General features: G+C 46.6%; 1 protein-coding gene across 4 annotated transcripts in view; it reads right to left on the bottom strand.

The window, feature by feature from the left end:
• LOC144679881 (putative C-mannosyltransferase DPY19L4) overlaps positions 1-20,442 on the bottom strand; it is a 97,204-nt gene that overhangs the window by 62,872 nt on the left and 13,890 nt on the right. The window lies entirely within an intron of this gene.

The raw sequence follows: 20,442 nt of genomic DNA, 5'->3' as shown, positions 1-20,442 counted from the left end.
TTGTACTATACTGAAATGTCAACTTTTCAATCTGTAACCTCGTAGCCTGGCATATCCCTCACTCTACCACTATCATCAAGCCAGGGGACCAATCCTGTTTGAATGAGAAGTGTAGGGGAGTATGCCAGGAGCAGCACCAGGTATACCTAAAAATGAGGTGCCAACTTGGTGAAGTTACAACAAAGCACTACATGCTAAACAATGGAAACAGCATTCTCTAGGCTGAGCTAAACAATCCCATAACCAACGAATCAAATCAAAGCTCTGCAGTCCTGCCAAATCCCATCATGATTGGTGGTAGACAATTAAACAACTATCTGGAGCAGAAAGCTCCACAAACATCCTCATCTTCAATGATGGGGAGCCTAACACATCAGTGTAAAAGATAAAGCTGAAGCATCTGCAACCACCTTTAACAAGAAGTGTCGAGTTGATAATCCATTTCATCCTCCTCCTGATGTCCCCAGAATCACAGGTGCCAGTCTTCGACCAATTCAATTCATTCCCAATCATATCAAGGAAGGCACTGGATACAGCAAGAGTCACGGGCCCTGAAACATTCTGACCGTACCACTGCGTGCTCCGAAACTAGCTGCACCCCTAGCCAAGCTGTTCCAGTAGAGTTACATTGGCTTCTACTCAACAATGTGGAAAATTGCCCAGGTATGTCCTGTCTACAAAAACCACAACAAAACCAATCTGGTCAATTTTCACCCCACCAGTCTACACTCAATCATCAAAGTGATGGAAGAATGATGGTGCTATTATTATTATTATAGCCTTCAGCAATAACCTGCTTAACACTGCTCAGTTTGGGTTCCATTAAGAACACTCAACTCCAGATCTCATTACAGCCTTGGCACAAATATGGACAAAAGAGCTGAATTCCAGAGGTGAAGTGAGAGTGACTGCCTTTGATATCAAGGCAGTATTTAACTGAAAGTGGCATCAAGGTGGTCTTAGTGAAATTGAAATCAGTGGAAATCAGGGCAAAAACTCTCCACTGGTTGAGGTCATATCTAACACAAAAGGAAGTTGGATTGATTGTTGCAGGCCAATCATCTCAGCATAGGCCATCGCTGCGGAAATTCTTCAGGTAGTGGCCTAGGCCCAACCACTAACAGCTGTTTCATCAATTACCTCCTTCCAACTTATTGGTTAAGTGGAAATGTTCGCTGACGATCACACAATATTCAGTACATTCGCAATTCCTCAGATACAGAAGCAGTCCATGCCTGCATGCAGTAAGACCTGGACAACATTCAGGCATGGGCTGAAAAATGGCAAGTAACATTCACGCCACATAAGTGCCAGGTAATGACTATTTCCAACCAGAGAGACTCTAACCGTGTTCTCTTGATGCTCAACGGCATTACCATTGCTGAATCTCCCACCATCAAAATCTGGATGTCACTACTCACCAGAAATCTGCTCTATAAATTCTGTGGCTACAAAAGCAGGTCAGAGGTTGGGAATTCTCTGGGGAGGAACTCATCTCCAGATTCCACAAAGCCTGTCCATCATCTACAAGGCACAAATCAGCAGTGCAATGAAATACTCTCCACTTGCCTGGATGAGTGCAGCTTCAACAACACTCAAGAAGCTCAACAGAAAACAGCCTTCTTGATCAGCACCCCATGCATCACCTTAAACATTCACTCCATCCACCACCAGTACACAGTGACAGAGGTATTTAATATCTACAAGATGCACTGCATCTACACACCTAGGTTCTTTCAACAGCACCTTCGAAACCTGTGACCTCTGCCACCCAGAAGAACAAGGGCAACAGACACATGGGAACACCACACCTGTAAGTTCCCTTCCAAGTAATACACTATCCAGACTTGGAACTAGATCACTCTTTTTTCACTGTCGCTGGGTCAAAATCCTGGAACTCCTTTTCTAACAGCACTAGTTAACAGTGAAGATACACCACATGGACTGCCATTGTTCAAGAAGGCAGCTCACCACCACCTCCTCAAGGGCAATTAGGGATGGGCAATAAACGCTGGCCTTGCCAAAAATGCTCATGAATGAATTTTAAAAAAACTCGCTTCTTCTCCTCTGAGATGCTGAAAGACCCACCACTACATTAACAGCATACCTTGTTGTAAAGAAAATGAAAATATAGCTCAGCTCTGAAGTTACTAGTTTCATCTTTCTCATGGACTGCTGAGTGCCCAGGACAAAGACACTTTCCTTAAAGCTTATGTTGAATTGGAGTTGAAACAGTTTAGGAGGCAAAAGATGGAGAGGTCAAAGTGCATGTGGAAGTGGGAGTTAAGTGACAAGCTCCAGGAAGGTCAGGGCTAAGTTTGCAGGTGGAAATCAATGTTTAGCAAAGATGTCATCAGTTCCCAATGTGGGAAAGACCACATAAGCAACAAAATACAATCTAGTAGATTAGAGAAAATAAATTGCTGTCACTCATGGGAGGATTGTTAAATGTCCAGCCAATGCCTCTGAGAAACAGAATTGGGACAGGAAGTGGAGATCTGCCAAGTGACAGGGTCATGTAATGGGTGATTGAAATAGCAGATGATGATCCGTTAAATGCAGAGGCTTGTAGTGGGGCAATGCAAGGACAAGGGGACCCTGTCCTTGTTGTATAAGAAAAGGGGCAGACCTGATTAAAAGCTCTGCCAATCACCATTGAGAGGAAGAGGGAGTTTAGAAGAAGCTCTGCTATGGAAAATGGAATAATCACAAAAAATGTAACAGGGGCAGAAAAACTGGGAGAATGCAGTAGAGATTTAAGAGGCATTGAGATGAGAAATTATCCATAGAGTTATGAGAGTCAGTGGGCTTCTAATAGATTTCTATTGAAAGCCAGTCACAAGAGATGAAGAAATAGAAATCCAAGAAGGAAAGGGATGAGTCAGGGATGGATCATATAAAAGTGAGGAATTGGAAGCATAGTAAATACATTTTCAAGATCAAAGTGGGCAGGAGGCAGAACCAAAACAATGGTCATTGTAATGGAGGAAGGGGTCAGCAAAGGGATCCAAACAGGATTGGAACAATGAGTGTTCCACATATCCAATAAAAAAAACAGGTATAGCTGGAACCTTTACTGTCACTGGGTTAAAATCCTGGAACTCCCTCCCTAACACCACTGTGGGCATACCTACCCCACATGGACTGCAGCGGTTCAAGAAAGCAGCTTACCACCACCTTCTCAAGGGCAACTAGGGATGGGCAATAAATGCTGGCTGAGCCAGTGACGCCCATATCCCATGAAAGGTTTTTTTATTCAAAGTGGGTTACAATAACGACACCCATTATCTGAGGGAAATTAATGGAGTTAAAAAAGTTGTTCAAGGAAAGAAAATATTGAGCCAGGTGAAGGCTGGTAGTGGTGGATGGAAAGTATTTGAGCCACTGTTCAACTATTTATTTACCTTCTATTAAACAAGAAATGGATAATGGCTCAAACAGAAGCTGTAAAACACTGGCTTTAATATTTTTGCTTTTCTGTTACAACTAGAAGGAGTACCAAAGGCTGCACTCTGGAAAGCTAAATCAGGTTCACTGTGGTAATGGATTCACATAATGCATCATTATTAAATCTGTCATTCAATGATTCCCAAGCACGACCATCTTACGCTAAACTGGTAACCCTGACTGCATATGGTCTACCACCAGTGTTTGATCTCCATTTTACTACTGGAATATACTTAATTTACTTAATTTTCATTCAAACAACAATAACAACTTGACCCAGCACCTTTAACATATTAAAAAGTCCCAAGGTGCTTCACAGGAATGTTACCAAACAAAATTTGAAAGGTAGGTTTAAGAAGCGTCATCAAAGAGGTAAGAGAGGGAGAGAGGCAGAGGGGATTAGGGAGGGAATTCTAGAACTTAGGGCCTTGGCAGCTGAAGGCTGACAATGGTGGAATGATTAAGACCAGGCATGTTGAGAGGCCATAACTGGAGGAGCTCAGATATCCTAGAGGGTTGCCGAGCTGGAGGCAATTACAGGGATAGTGAATGGTAAGAGAAGGGTGGGGTGATGGCCAGTCAAGAGGAATGGGGGTGAGGGGTTGATGGGTGGGTTGCTGATGAGGCCAAAGGAGCAGGGGGTTGACAGGACAGGAGTTTGGGGGGGGGGGGGGGGGGGGGGGGGGAGAGAGAGAGAGAGAGAGAGAGAGAGAGAGAGAGAGAGAGAGAGAGAGAGAAAGAGGGCTGTCAAGGCCCAACTTCTCTTCCCGGACATACGCAGAATTCCGTCGCCCCAACCCACCTACTCCCTCCTCACTCTCAAGTCCAGTCTCTCCAAACCATGCTTCCCCCAGGCCTGTCTGTCAACCCCCACACCACCCCCCATCCCTGGATATGCCTGGACCCTCCTTCAGCCCACCCTGACTCCTTCCCACCCCTCCCTGCCCCCTCAGGCCTGCCGGGATACCCATTCCCACAGGGCCAGCCCAGACTCCTCCTCCCCCTCAGGCCTGCCCAGTCACTCCGTTCTACTCAGGCCTGCCTGGACACCTCCACCCCCTACCCCATCAGGCCTGTCCGGACTCCTCTCCTCGGGCCTATCCGGACCACCCTACCCCCTTGGAACGGCCCACACCCCAACTTCCACCTTGGGCCTGCCTGGATCTCTTCCCCTCCCACTTGGGCCTGTCTGGATACCCCTCAGGCCTGCCTGCCCGCACGCCCACCGCCCCCCACTCCTCCAGACTGTCTGGATCCCTCTTCCATCTTGGGCCTGTGCTACACCTGACACCCCAGACTTGGGCTTGAGAATGCTGCCGCTGCCAGTTCCAACTTCAGAACGCACCCCTGCCCAGAATCCAGCCTGAGTGCCGTCACCGCCGCTGTGCCGGACCCACCCCACCCCCGTTGCTGCCGCCGGGCCAGGCCGCATGTGGCCTGACCACACTGGACCTCTCAACCCCCAACTACCCATCTGCTGAAGCCGGACAACTCTCTGAGGAGAGTGCCCGTCAGTGCTTCCTCCTGGCTGTGTGGGCTTGTGTCTGCACATGTGCACTGTGCTAGCTCTGAATTACACATGTGCATGTGCGCAGACACTCTTAGCAGTTTCCCTGTTGCTGCCGGGAGGAATCTGGGACAAATGGTGCCACGGGAAGCCCACAGCCATGACATGGGATGGGGAGCCAAATTTCTGGACAATCACTGAAAATCCAGGACTGTTGGTCACCCTGCCAGGGTGAGTGATGGAGTCAGTGGCTAAGGAACAAGTCAATCTTCCCAACATTTTGCTGGGAGCAAATTTCTGTTCATCCAGTCCCAGATGTTGGACAAGCAGCCTGACAATTTAGAGAGAATGGTGGGTCAAGAGAGCTAGAGGGTTTCGTCAGCGAATATGTGGAATCTGACGCTATGTTTTTAGATGATGTCATGCAGAATGATCAGAACTGGTACTTTTAAAGACACCCTTATTCAAAAATCACAAATCTGACTGATGATGAAAGAAGAGATAAAAGGTGTCACTATGGCATCTCACAGGCTCCAGTTACACCTGGGGCAGAATTTTCAGGGTGACGTGCAGGGGGCGGGCCCCACACGTCAGCGCGTAAAATGACACGCGGTGACATCGGGTGAGTGTCCCAACGTCACCACGCGCCATTGCGGTATTTCGCTGGGCAGGCGAGCGATGAAGTGCGACGCGCACCCGCCATTAATTAACGGGCTAGTTAAGGCCCTTAACTCGGCAATCAACGCCGATTCTCAGGCGCCCATGCGATCTTCGGCTCAGCACACGGGCACAACGGGCAGGTGGGTAAGAGACCTTTTAATAAAACTCGTCCATGGGCAGGATAAGAGGACTCAGTGGGATTGTCAATCTGGTCTGTGAAGTATTTATTGCAGAAAGTATTTTTAAACTTGCCTGTGTGATCTGCAGCAGTTCAGAATGAATTCCAGCAGTTTTCTGTGTACTTTTAACCTTCAGGTCAGCACTCTGCAGTCAGTAATCTTTATCGGGCCTGCAGCTTTCCGCAGGCCTCCCTTTCACCTGAGTTTGGGTTCTGACATGTCTACTGGAGGCAGCTCCTCTGAGGAGGAAGGGAGGGCTAAAATGAGAAGATGACCAGGAGTGGACAATCAGCCTCCAGGGGAGCCACCTTTGGAAGGCCAGGCGCAGGCAAAAGGGGCGCAGGGCCAAGAGATAGTCCAAGGTGGAAGGGGCCACAGAAGACACCATTATCCTGCTGCCAGGGTATACAGGCGGAGAAGCAGCTACCTCAATGTGACAGAAGTGCAGTACCGAAGGAGGCTCCGACGGTCAAAGGAGACAGTGCACTACATCTGTCAGATGATTGGCCCCGAGATCTCTCCTAACTGTGTGGGTTGACACCCCATGCCAGCAGCCCTGAAGGTCACAGTTGCCCTCAACTTCTATGCCTCTGTCTCCTTCCAGGGATCGGTGGGTGATCTTTGCAGTGTCTCCCAATCAGCTGTCCACATTTGTGTCAAGCAGGTTACAGACGCTCTGTTCAGATGAGTATTGACCTTCATCCACTTCTGCTGCGACCAGGCAAGTCAGGCAGAGTGAGCCAGAGGCTTCGCGGCCATTGCTGGCTTCCCCCGTGTCCAGGATGCAATAGGCTGTACACATGTGGCCATCAAGGTGCCAGCAGGTGAGCCCGGTGCCTTCGTCAACAGGAAGGGCTTCCACTCCATGAACGTGCAGATAGCGTGTGATCACAGGATGCAGATTCTACAAGTCTGTACAAGGTACCCAGGCAGCTCCCATGATGCCTACATCCTCAGACACTCCCAGGTGCCGGGGCTCTTCAGTGCTCCAGCCCAGCTGGATGGTTGGCTGCTGGGTGACAAGCGCTATCCCCTCAGAAGGTGGCTCATGACGCTTCTCCGCCATCCAAGAACAGAAGCTGAGCAGCGGTGCAATAGGAGCCACGCCTCCACAAGGGCTGTGGTGGAGAGAGCCATCGGTCTTCTCAAGATGCACTTCCGATGCCTGGACTGCTCAGAGGGCGCACTCCAGTACCCCCCAGATCGTGTCTCGGTGATAGTGATAGCATGCTGCGCTCTGCACAATCTTGCGCTGGAAGGGGGGGACGCAGTGGATGATGAAGACATTGACGCAGTGGATGCGGCTGCACATGATGACTCCAGTAATGGTTCGGAGGATGAGGAAGCACAGGGCAATGATGAGGGTCTGAACGCTGACATGGGACTAAAACAAGGAGGCAGGGACACCCGGGAGACTTTAATCCAACGAACCTTCAGCTAGCTCCATGATCAGGAGGACCAGCCTTGCCTGGCGCTTCCATATGCGGCACTTAAGTGCTAAATCTGCCACTTCATCAGCTGCAACTAAGGGCTTTGGACATAAACCTCAATGTCCACTCAAACACTCATGACACATCTGTAAAACATACAAATGCAGCACAAAGGAGCCACCCTCAGCCATGGTAACACATCTGGATTTAATTTTATCCATGATATGGTGCAACAAAATGAAAGCAAAATGTTTTTACAACAGCAATAAATAATAATTCCCTAATCTAGGACCAACACAAAAGCACCAGTGAGAAACCCGTGGTGTGCCTAAGCTGCCTTATTCTTACGTTTACGGGTGCTATGTCTTGGTGCCGCCCCATCGCCTCGGAGTGTCATCTGAGACAGCCTGCCGACTCTGCTGTCCTGGTGGCCTCGATGACCTTGGTGGCCATCCTCTGGCCCATGGACCCTGTGCTGGCCCCGCGTGGGAGGGAGTGGCCAGTTCCACAGCTGGCATCTCCCCAGTCATTGCAGCCTCAACGGATGCAACAGTCACCGGCAGAGGGGCGGAGGATCTGCTGCCCTCATCCACAGCGCCCTGAGAGGAGCCCCCAGAGACGACAGGCAACTGCTGCGCCAACGTGAGGTTGCTTCGGATCTCCCTGCTCACCGTAGATGGATGGGCAGTGAGCTGGGAAACTTAGTGTCTAGACCATCTCCCACATTGCCAATGACCAGCTGTGGCCACTGGCACTGTGAGGGCTTGCAGGTCCAAGCGTATCCCTAGGGGAAGCTGCTTGTTCTCCTGGAAGCCAGTCTCCAGGAGAGTCACCAGTCTCTCCATGGAGGAAGCATGACACTCTGACATGAGGCTCACGGCATCACTCATGCTCCGCGTGGACTCCTCCACCACGGACGCCAAGCGAAGCATGGTCTCACGCAACACTCTCAGATACTCCTGCACACCCACCCACATTTCCTGCAGCTGCTGCTTCACGGACGACTCCAGAGGTACATCATCACGCCCTGACTCAGCATGTGCCTGGTCCCCTACAGTCCTCCTGCTGCTGGCACCATCGACACTCTGTGCCTCTGCCATCTCCTCCAGCAATTGTGAAGTGCCCTCTCCACTGTGCCCCGGAACACTAGCCGATGTTGCAATTCCCACCGATGTGCTAGTATCTGCGCTGGTGCCTGCCTGGCAGAAATGGTGTGATGCAGGTGACAGTTCACAGCCCTCAGGTGTGAGAGGGGGCATCTGTAATGGAGCCTGGTCGCCAGCCTCTGATGATGCTGAAAATAACAACAAGGACAGTGGATCAGTTTGTGTGCACACAGTGACAAACTTCATCCCTTTCCCCCAGGCTCATTATGCGCTCAACCTTCCAGAACCTAAGGCGACGAATATTGGTGGGGTGGCAAATAGTCAGGAGGAGGCCCAAACATTACAGGCGGATACAGACGGGCTGGTCAGAGTGCCTAAGGAATACCAAACGGAATGTTTTGTGGATAAGTGTGAGGTGATGCACTTGGGCAGGAGAAACAAGATACAGGAATACACGAGGAACGGTAGGACCGTGGAAAGTAAGGAGGACCAGAGGGACCTTGCTAGGCATGTCGACAGGCCCGTTAAGGTAGCGGGACAGGTACATAAGGTGTTTAAGAAGGTAAATGCCATACGCCTTTATTAGCCAAGGAATAGAATGTAGGAATAGGGAGGTCATGTTGCAAGTGCAGAAAACGCTGCCAAGGCCACAGCTATAGTTCTGCGTACAGTTATGATCAGCGCTTCATGGGAGGGATGTGATTGGAGTGGAGAGAGTGCAGAAGTCACTGACCAGGATGCATGCTGGGCTGGAGAGTTGGAGTTATGAGGACACATAGCATAGACTGGGGATATTTGCTGTGGAGAACAGGAGATTGAGGAGTGACATTATTGAGCTTCATAACATTATGAGGGGCATAGATAGGGTGGACAGAAAGCAACTTTTCCCCTTGGCGGAGGGATGACTAACCCAGTGGCATTTATTTAAGATAAGGGGCGTGAGGTTGACAGGTGAGGTGATGAGGAACTCTTGCACACAGTAATGTGGGACGCACTGGCTGAAAGGGTGGTGGACACAGAAATCCTCCTAACATGTAATAAGTATTTGGATGTGCAGTAGCAATGCCATGGCATACAAGGCCATGGGGGTAGTGGTCAGAAATGGGATAAGGCAACTTTGGAAGGTGCTGGACATGCGCATCTTCGAAGTGCCGAGGGACCTTTGTCTACGACCCACACCTCTGACTCTATCAGTCTGTGAATGAGCAGTGTTGCTACATTAATGATTCCAACAATCATCAGTGCTTTGGATGGTGTGAAGTCAGAGCAGATGTCACTGTGGACCTCAAATGCCTGGCCGCTCCATCCCAGCCTCACCGACACCTGTGGACCTGGGCGCATGGTGCGTTTCAAGCTCCAGGGCCTCCTGCTCAAAACAGCTCAATATCACCAACTGGGCCTGGCCGCCTCCAGTGCACAAACGCTCATAAGCATTGTGCGCATTTTTCTCCTGCAAAACAGAGAACACCATTAATTGGGGCTGATCGCACATGTACTCTGCACGTGCACGCCGCACCCCAACCACAGTGGCCCATCTGAGGCCTCCAGTGCCTCCTCTCCACGCTACTGCTGATCAGTCACAAAAATATAGTACAGCTGCTCCCAACCACCACCCCCCTGCCAACAGCCACCTTGGACACATTCTGCGTCCATCACTTTCAGAAACACACAGTCTTAGCTCCCATGGCAACAAGGCACAACTAGGTGTGGCGCCAAGGGCACCAGATGGCTCTTGGCCACGAGACCTTGAGGCTCCCCTTCCATAATCTCATCACCATAAATAGGACATGTGCTGGAGTTCTGAGTATGCGCCTAGCTGCATCTCCTGCAGGTTGCCCCCAGACTAGTCATGTGCGACTAAGACCAACACATGGTGCGGGGAGAACCCATCTTCTCATGAACCACTGAGGCTGATGTAAGCATGGTCACTATCTACTTGCCCACCCAGCGTGCGACAAATGCCTAACATGGGTCAATGCAGCAACGACAGTAAGACTTGGGGCCAGGGGGGGGTAGCCTCAAATGCTAAGGCTACCTGCTGGGTAAATGCCCAGCACCACGTGGTACTCACCCCTTCAGAGCGCAACAAATCGTTGAAGCTCTTACGGCACTGGGTCCAGGTGCACCGCACCACGTCGTGGGAGCTCACCACCTCCGCCACCTCCTCCCAGGCACGCTTCGTCATGTGGAGGGGCCCTCCTCCTGGGGAAACAGCATCTCCCGCCGTGCTGCCACCTCCTCAACAAGGGCAGCAAGGCAATCATCAGAAAAGCGAGGGGCACATTGGCCCCCCGCTGGCCTACCCTGCAGCCTACCCTGCCCCTGGGCCACATTCTGCAGCTGCCCTCCTCCTCTGGCTTTCCCTCAACATTGGCCTGCTGTGCAGATCTCCTGTGGTTCCACCTGCAGCTGGCCATAGTGAACAGCCTAAAGGAGACTGCCAGGCCTTTTTTTAAACAGACTGCCGGGTCGCCATTGGACCCAGCGGTCTGTACACGCCCGCTGCAAACTTCTGACTCCTGCTCTCCACGGGAGTCAGAAATGCGCTGGGCGGGTCTTAATTGGCGGCACGGCCCCGATCACGGGCGGCAATCGGGTCCGTGGCCGCCCCCGTCAGCAACTGCTCCGCCCGCCCACCAAATGGGAAACTTTGGCCCCATTTTCTTTGTAAGGATATCTGGAACATTACATTGCACATGGTGTGGGTGCTGCCTCTTGCTTCCTTGTGAATTACATCAATTATGCTTCCAATTCCTCATGTTTACATAATCCATCTCTGACTCATCCCTTGTGGCTTCTCTCTCTGATAACATTTTTATCAATCAGTGTCAGTTTAAGTGAATCTAATTTTATATGGAGTACACATCAGAATAGATATGTGAGGTCAAATTAAGCATAATAACAGTAAAACCACAAACGGAATTCACACCTAGCAATGAGGAGAACAAATATAATGGCAAAGTTTTTACAAAACAAGCTAGTTTACAGAAATTGATATTTTACAAAGCAAGTGTTACACGAAAGCTGTGAAAAATCACCTTATGCAGACTTTGGTGTCATTTACCATCACAAATGAATCTGTAGAGTCCTATATTAATACTGTGAAACAGATACTCAAATACTTTACTCAGAAGCCCTATGGTTGGAACAGTGTCAAAATAATGCTTTGTTACAAGAAATGTGACAACACAGATTACCTTACATCTCTTCTGTCTCTTAATCACTTAACAGTCAGAATGACTATAGATTTCTGCTCCAAAACCAAATATGTTTTAAGATGCTTTGTGCTGATAAACTAACAGTATTTGAGTTTCAGATATTTCTCTTGAAGTCCACATATTAAAAATTGTACAAATACATATTTTCATTTTTGTGCAGATCCTGTGATGGAAATTAAGTATGAATCTAAAGGTGATTTATCAAAAGTGAGGTTTCATCATCTGCCTCAGAACACTTGGAGTGCAGAGAGCAAGTACTTCCCTGCAAAAAGCGGGGTAAATAACAATAAATACAACGCCATGGGTGAATCATCCAAGGTCTTAGAAATAGAGAATCTATCACAGTCTTGCCTGTGCTCTGCTAATTCATCAACCATTAGACATTAAAGCTAATTTAGATTTGCAATTACCTAAATCACATAAAAAAGGTTTTATGCAAATCTGGCATTTTTCCAATTCTATCAGTAACATTTGTCTGGACACTACAGTTAAATAGCATAGCACAGACCAATGACTGAGAATTGCATGGTTTTCAGAGATTTTCGAAGAGATGTCTCTCGAATTGCACGAAAGTATCTAGTGCTGATTCTTGTAGTAGTTCCACAGATGCCAGTCCTCTCCAAACTTCACACAAGAACCCATTCTGAATGTGGAGACTTTGGGAGTGCTAGTAGCAACTGTGTGGGACATTGGTCCCATGTCTAATCTGATCCTGAAGATTTGCATTTTCTAGCATAGGGTTCAGGAGTCAGAATCCTAGCTGATATATCTCCTCCGCCTCCTTTCTCAGGGTCATTTAGGCCAGGTGTAGCATTCTGATTGCAGATGTTCTAATTTTATTCATTACTGCTTATTTATAGTGCAGTATCTGAAAATCAACCATTTTAAAAATTCCATGATCCTGACAATCATAGATCTGCAAAGACATTGTGGGATATGCTCTAAAATGATGAAATTTCAATATTGAATATATTGGCTAAAGCTTTTAAATATCTTCTGCCGTGCTAGAAAGTGAGAAATGTTTCACACTAGCAGCAGCCACCAAGTACTTCTTGATGTCTCAACACAATCTACATCAGACAATAATGACATATACCTTTGCACAGCAACCATTTTATGTTAGGCTGTTTGTAAACATGCTAGCAAGTTGCAAGATTTTCAGAAATCCAAGTTTCACAACTGCTAAAGCAAGGTATTCTTAAAATGCACTGCTACAGGCTCCAGGAGGTCTTGTGGTGTACTGGGTAGTGCCCTGCCTCTGAGCCAGAAGCTCTGGGTTCGAGTCCTACCCAGGATTTGATGACCAAGGAAGGTGCATTTATAACACAACAGGTTAGTATGAACCTGCAAAATCCTTCTGGTACATGCAAATGGCAGGCAGTAGGAGTTTGAGAGATTTCTGGTCAGCCATGTGATGGAGAGAATGTTGGAGCCTTGACCATCACTATCCATAGTTCCAGACTATATCATGCGTGTAAAAGGGAATGTTGCCATAGCAACTCGGACTCACTAAGTGAACTGTAAAACACCACCACCTCAGGCCCCAGCCTAGCCATTATACATCCTGGCGGGGCTTCTGAGCCATACACATAAAGATCTGAAGGTTATTGAAGGATCTTTCTAGTGCTGTTTCATTGTCAGTTTCCAAGATGTAATATAAAACATATAAAATGAATTAGGAAATGTAAATCAAAATATTTCAACAACATGCATGCCCATTTGAAAAACAAATTTGTTATTTGAAAATGGAGACAGAAAAAGAGTGGGTTGGAAAAGTGTAAGGCTGTTTTGAAACATTACTCCAAGTCAACAATGGTTTTCAAATCACAATACTTTTGAAAAATTGACTCCAATATCTTAGATGCAGTTCTGTACTTTACTGTACACATATTTTATGTTCACTTCTCACTTCTAAACATGACAGAAACCAAGGGAAAGAAAAAATTTAGCTTGTAATTCCAAACTGTGTTGATTTCAGATAAAGTCAGGCAGCTTCAATCAGCTGTTCACACCACGTTAAAATATAATTTTACTCGTGATGAGATTCCGGATGCAACTGCTAACAGTTAGGACTTTCTATTTTTTAAAAATATGTCGGTAATTTACCTTCTCAGTTTTGCCAGCCTCTGCATCACAGAATCACAGAATTGTTACGACACAGAAAGAGACTATTCAGCCCATCGCGTCTGCACTGACTCTCCAAGTGAGCTTTATGACTTAGTGTCATTCTCCTGCCTTTTCCTGTATGTTGTTTCTACTTAAATAATCATCTAATGCCCTCTTGAATGCCTCGATTGAACCTGCCTTCACCACACTTCCAGGCAGAGCATTCCAGACCCGAACCACTCGCGGTGTGAAACAGCTTTTCCTCACTTGCATGTAACAGAAAAATCACTTTAACACAAATGCATCCACTACACGTGATGGGCACTACACATTTTTGCCCTTTCATGCTACCCATCATTCCTCTGTTCCTTTCTTGAAGGAAGTGGCTATTACAACAACGAACTGGGTTTTACATTGAAGGCAGGCTCCCCACATCCTAATTTTGGGACGAGCTCTGCTTAAATTTTTGGGGTGACGGCTCTTTAATTAAATGGCAGGACTTCCTTCCATTTCTAGGAGGACTCATAGAGCAGCCAACCAATTGCAGGCCAACAGCTCTGCACATCGGCAGCACCAAGCAGGAGTGGTGGCCACTGCTGGTGCCACAGGTAGACCAAGGAGGTGATGTTCAGCAATGGAGCTGGACAGTCAAGTAACTCCAAGATCTTGGCTGACAGGTCCCTGGGGGGGGGGGGGAAGAGAGAGAGAGAGAGACAATGGGGCATGGTGGTCAGGGCAATGAGAGAGGGTGAATATGGGGAGGCAAAGCTGTGGGAGAGGGTGCCTACAATTGACATAGGGGGCCCAGGAAAGAAGCACCCCCCCTGCCTATTCACTCACCAGCAGCCCACAGGTTTAAACCTGCCGGGCTATATCTTGGGTGCAGGCCTCTCCTGCCACTCGTTATATTGGAGTGGCGGTGGGATGACGTCCTAAACTGGGCATTAATTGCCCACTTAAGGGCCTCAATTGGGCCATTGGCAGGCCCAACGTCTCCCCCGCGCCCGTAAAATCGCGGAGGGGGTGGAGACAGGTGGACTAGCCGCGGGTATGCTGCTGATAGCCCAGCGCCCTAATTTACATATCAACCCCGCCTGTTTTCCCTCCCACAGGTGACCCATAAAATTTAACCTAATGACTACACTTTAAAAGAACTCAATTGGCTTTTAAGCAGCTTGGGTTGTCCTAGGGTTATGAAAGGTGCTACATAAATGCAACTGTGCTCTTTCTTTCTGTTGGTCTACATTTTAGTTAGCCATATCGTCCTTTATCCAAATATCTATTCTACACATTTTGTCATGCTATTCAATTATAGAGGCATCATGTCTAAGCCCATATGTGCACTTTCTACTAGATCAAGGACACTGGTTGATTTTATTTTGCATATTACAAGTGGTTTCCCCATAAATACACACACTGTTAGTGTAGCATAAAGTAATAGAGATCAGGAAGGCGTTTGATTCAACACCCGAACTGTTTTAAGCTAGATGAACTAATGGGAGCACATCAATTCGTCTCGGTGTTCCTTCTCTAATGAAGCAAAAAATAAAATCTGCCAGAGACCATGATCTGCTGAAAAGTGTACATATGGACAGTTGGTGAGTAAAGGATTGGGCTTGGACATGATTCCCCCAGACAGACAGGCAGGCATTTCTGCAGCTGCAGCCGTGAGCACAGGATGGTATATGGCCTCCCTGGTGCCAGGGTCAAGAATGTCACTGAACAGCTGCAGAACACACTGAGGTGGGAAGGTGAACTGCCAGCGGTCATGACCATCGGTACCACTGACATACATAAAAAGGGGGATGTGCTCCTGCAGTCAGAATTTAGGGAGCTAGGTAGGAAATTAGCAAGCAGGACCTCAAAAGTAGTAATCACCAATTACTCCCAGTACCACATGCAAGTGTGTAGAGAAATCACTGGGTCAAAATCCTGCAATTTCCTTCCTAACAGCACTATGGGTGCATCTAAACCACATTGGATTGCAGCAGTTCAAGAAACCACCTTCTCAAGCCAGGGATGGGCAATAAATGTTGTCCTAGCCAGCAAGGCCCACATCCCGTGAAAGAATTTTTAAAAAGGATAGAGCAGAAAAACGTGTGGCTGGAGATATGGTGCAGGAGGAAGGGTTTTAGATTCTTGGAACACTGGGATCAGTTCTTGGAGAAATGGGACCTGCACAGGCCAGATGGGTTGCTCCTAAACAGAGCGAGGACCAATTTCCTTGTGGATCGATCTGCTAGTACTAATGAGGGTTTAAACTAATTTGACAGAGGCACAGGGGCCAGGAGGTAATACTTGAGAGGAATACCAAAAGTGCAAAGAATATTGGGACAAGACAGACAGTACTAGAGTAGAAAATAGTAAGATATTAGGTGGTTTAAAGAGGGAAAATAATGAAGGCTAAATTAGGGTTACAGTGCATGTATGTGAATGCATGGAGTACTGTAAATAAGATTGGCGAGCTGTAGACCCAGATAGTCATGTGGAAATATGATGTTGTGGCGATAATGGAGACCTGGCTCAAAGAACGGCATGACTGGGTATTAAATATTCCTGGATACATTAGGAAAGGAAGGAAAAGATTAGAGGTGGCTGTATTGACCAAAGAGAACATTGCAGTACTGGAGAGTGAGAATGTCCCAGAAGGACTAGAACTAGAGCTAAGGTGCAAAAAAGATGCTCGGTGTAGTCAGAGAAGTCCAGGAATTATAGAGTAAGTATAATGGGGAACTTTAATTATCCAAAAATAGACTGGGATAATAGTAGAGCAAAGGGCAGAAAGGAGCAAGGATTTGGGACATCTGCTCAGGGTTGGAGAAGAACCTGCAGTGGGAGGGGGAGGATCCAGTTGTTGTGGTCCATGTAGGTACCAACATCATAGGGAGAACTCGGAAAGAGGCTCAGTGATGAGGATATGGGGAGTTAGGCACTAAATTGAAAAGCAGCACCTCAAAGGTTATAATCTCTAGATTATTACTTGAGCTGCGTGCTAATTGGCATAGGGGACATAGAATTAGAGAGATGAATACGTGGCTCAAAGGTTGGTGTGGGAGAAGTGGGTTCCGGTTTGTAGGGCACTAGCATCAGTACTGGGGAAACTGGAGCTGTACTGCTGGGAGGGCTACACCTGAACCAGGCTGGGACCAGTGTTCTTGCGAACCGCATAACTAGGGAAGTAGGGAAGGTTTTAAACTAAATAGAAACATAGAAACTAGGAGCAGGAGCAGGGCATTCAGCCCTTCGAGCCTGCTCCACCATTCATTATGATCAAGGCTGATCATCCAACTCAATAGCCTGCTCCCGCTTTCTCCCCATACTCTTTGATCCTTTTCACCCCAAGAGCTATATCTAACTCCTTCCTGAAAGCATACAGTATTTTGGTCTCAACTACTTTGTGGTAACGAATTCCACAGGCTCACCACTCGCTGGGTGAAGAAATTTCTCCTCATCTCAGTCCTAAATGGTCTACCCCATATCCTCAGACTGTGACCCCTGGTTCTGGACTCCCCTACCATTGGGAACATCCTTCCTATAGTGGGGGCAAGGGATCAAATATGGAAAGATATGGTATATCAAAGAGCAGAGACAAGTTAAGAAAAGAATAATATGGGAAATGAGAGTCAGAGAATGGCACAAAGGGAGAGAGAGCAAAAACCTTAAAAATGCACAAAGAATCCAGGCTAGATGTTACAAAGATAACAAGATGACTAAACTAAAGGCTCTGTATCTGAATGTGCGTAGCAATCAAAACTAAGTAAAGGAGTTGATAGCGCACATTGAAGTGAATAAATATGATCTGACAGCCATTACAGAGGCCTGGCTGCAAAATGATAAGGATTGGGTCCTGAATATTGAGGGGTATATGACCTTCAAGAAGAATAGGAAGCTAGGTAAAGGTGGAGGAGTAACACTGTTAATCAAGGTTGCCATTTGTGCAATAGTTAGAGATGACCTCCGTTCAAGAGATCAGGATGCAGAATCGGTTTGGGTGGAGATGAGGAATAGTAGGGGAAAGAAGTCACTAGTGGGAGTGGTGTACGGCCCCCTAACAGTAACCACAATGTAGGACAAAGTATACAAAAGAAATATTGATAAAAGGGCAGTAACAATCATGGGAGATTTTAATCTACATGTAAGCTGGAAAAACCAGATTGGCAGTTGTAGTCTGCTTGATGAGTTCATAGAATGCTTTCGAGCTAGTTTCTTAGAGCAGCATGTTCTGAAACCAACCAGAGAGCAGGTTAGATTAGTCTTGGTATTGTGTACCGTGACAGGATTAATTAATGACCTCAGAGTAAAGCCATCCCGAGGTAGCAGCGACCACAATATGATTGAATTTTATATCCAGTTTGAAAGGGAAAAGACTGGGTCTAAGACTAGTATCTTAAACTTAAATAAGGGCAATATTGTGGGCATGAAAGCTGAGCTAGCCGAAGTGAACTGGGATACTAGGCTAAGGGATAGATCAAGAGAAGCAGCGGCTGACATTTAAGGGGATATTCAGAATAAGTATATTCCTACTATAAAGAAAAATTCTGAAGGGAGGACCCATTATCCATGCTTAACTAAAGAAGCTAGGGAAACCATCAAATTTAAGGAAAAAGCACTTACCTGCGCAAAAATTTGTGGCAAGTCAGATGATTGGTCAGAATATAAAAAATGGCAGAGAATGATGAAGAGGTTAATCAGGAGAAAGAAATTAGAGTATGAGAGGAAGCTAGCTAGAAATGTAAAAACAGATAGCAAGAGTTTCTACAGGTATTTAAACAGGAAATTATTAGGTAAAGTGAGTGTTAGTCCTTTGGAGAGTGACAATGGGGAATTAACAGTAGATACTAAGGAAATGGCAAATTAAATGAACAACTATTTTCTTCTGTCTTCACTATAGACAATACAAAAAACATTCCAGTAATAGCTGTAAATCAGGAGGTGGAAGGGAGAGGGGAACTTGGTGAATTTACAAACACTAGGGAAGCAGTACTGAGCAAACTGTTGGAGCTGCGGGCTGACACATCTTAGGGTCCAGAAGGACTTCACTGTGCGTCTTAAAAGAAGTGGCTAAGCAGATAGTAGATGCCTTGGTGTTAATTTTCCAAAATTCCCTAGATTCTGGAAAGGTTCCATCAGACTGGAAAGCAGCAAATATAATCCCCATATTCAAGAAGGGAGGGAGGCAGAAAATAGGAAACTATAGGCCAGTTAGCTTGACGTCTGTCTTGGAGAAGGTATCATAATTGATCATTAAAGAGGTTGTAGCTGGGAACTTAGAAAAACTCAAGGTAATCAGGAAGAGTCAGCATGGTTTTATGAAAGGGAAATCACATTTAACCAATTTATTAGAGTTCTTTGAAGGAGTAAACGTGCGGTGGATAGAGGGGAGCCTGTAGACATACTGTACCTGGATTTCCAGAAAGCATTTGGTAAGGTGCCACATTAAAGGTTATTGTGGAAAATAAAAGCTCATGGTGTAGGGTGTAACATATTAGCCTTGATATAAAGTTGGCTGGCTGGCAGAAAACAGAGTATGCATAAGTGGGTCTTTGTCCTTTTCAAATCCCTTTTCTGTTTCTCCATAAACTACTTTTTTGTATATTTCAAGAAACCAAACATTACAAACAAACCAAAAGCACTCTATTTCCATTTAAAATTCAGAAAAATGGTACAGTGGTTTTCACACAGATATAGTGCCTCTATTCTCAATGTAACACACTATCTCAGAGTATCTTAACAGTGCAGAAGGAGGCCATTCTGCTCATCGAGTCTGAACTGGCTCTCTGAAAGAGCATTCCACCTAGTCCCATTCCCCTGCATTATGCCTGTAACCTTGCACATTCTCTTTTCAGGTAGCAATCCAATTCCCTTTTGAATACCTCGAACAAACCTGCCTCCACCAACCTTTCAGGAAGTTTGTTCCAGGCTCCAACTACCCTCTGGGTGAAAATTTTTTTCCTCACATCACTTTTACTCCTTTTGCCAATTATTTTGAATCTGTACCCTCTAGTTCTTGATGTTCTCTTGAGTGGGCACAGTTTCTCACTATTTACCCTGTCCTTACGCCTCAGGATCTTGTATACCTCTATCAAGTCTCTCTTAGCCTTCTTTTCTCCAAGGAAAACAGTCCCAACCTCTCATCATAGCTACAGCTCTTCATCCCGGGAATCATTCTTGTCAATCACCTCTGTACTCTCTACAATGCCTTCGCATCCTTCCTCAAGTATTGCGCCCAGAACTGGACGCAGTACTCCAGATGAGGCCTAACTAGTGACTTATACTATGCTTTCATGACCTCCTTACTCTTGTACTCAATGCCCCTGTTAATAAAGCCTAAGATACTATATGCATTATTAACTGTTCTCTCAGCATGCCCTGCCTTCTTCAATGACCTATGTACATCTACACCGAGGTCCCTCCGTTCCTGCACCTTCTTTAGAGGCTCTCCCTTTATTTTATACTGTCTCACCATATTTTTCCTGCCAAAACGAATCACCTCACACTTCTCTGCATTGAACTTCATCTGCCACTTGTCTGCCCAATCCACCAAGATGTCTATGTCATTTTGAAGTTCAAGATTATCCCCATCACAGTTGACAACATTTCCAATCTTCGTATCATCTGCAAATTTTGAAATCATGCCCTGCACACCACAGTCTCCACACTTACTTCCCTCAGCACTCTTGGATTCATCTCATCCGGTCCTGGTACCTTATCTATTTTACTCAGTGTTATCACTCCTGAAATGAACCCCCGTGTTTTGTTTACTTTTTTTAATGACCATATTACCAGCAT

This window comes from Cetorhinus maximus, chromosome 4 (assembly GCF_964194155.1).
Source record: "Cetorhinus maximus chromosome 4, sCetMax3.hap1.1, whole genome shotgun sequence".
NCBI lineage: Eukaryota > Metazoa > Chordata > Chondrichthyes > Lamniformes > Cetorhinidae > Cetorhinus > Cetorhinus maximus.
Note: the sequence above shows the minus strand (reverse complement) of the source record. Positions and strands in the feature narration are given on the sequence as shown.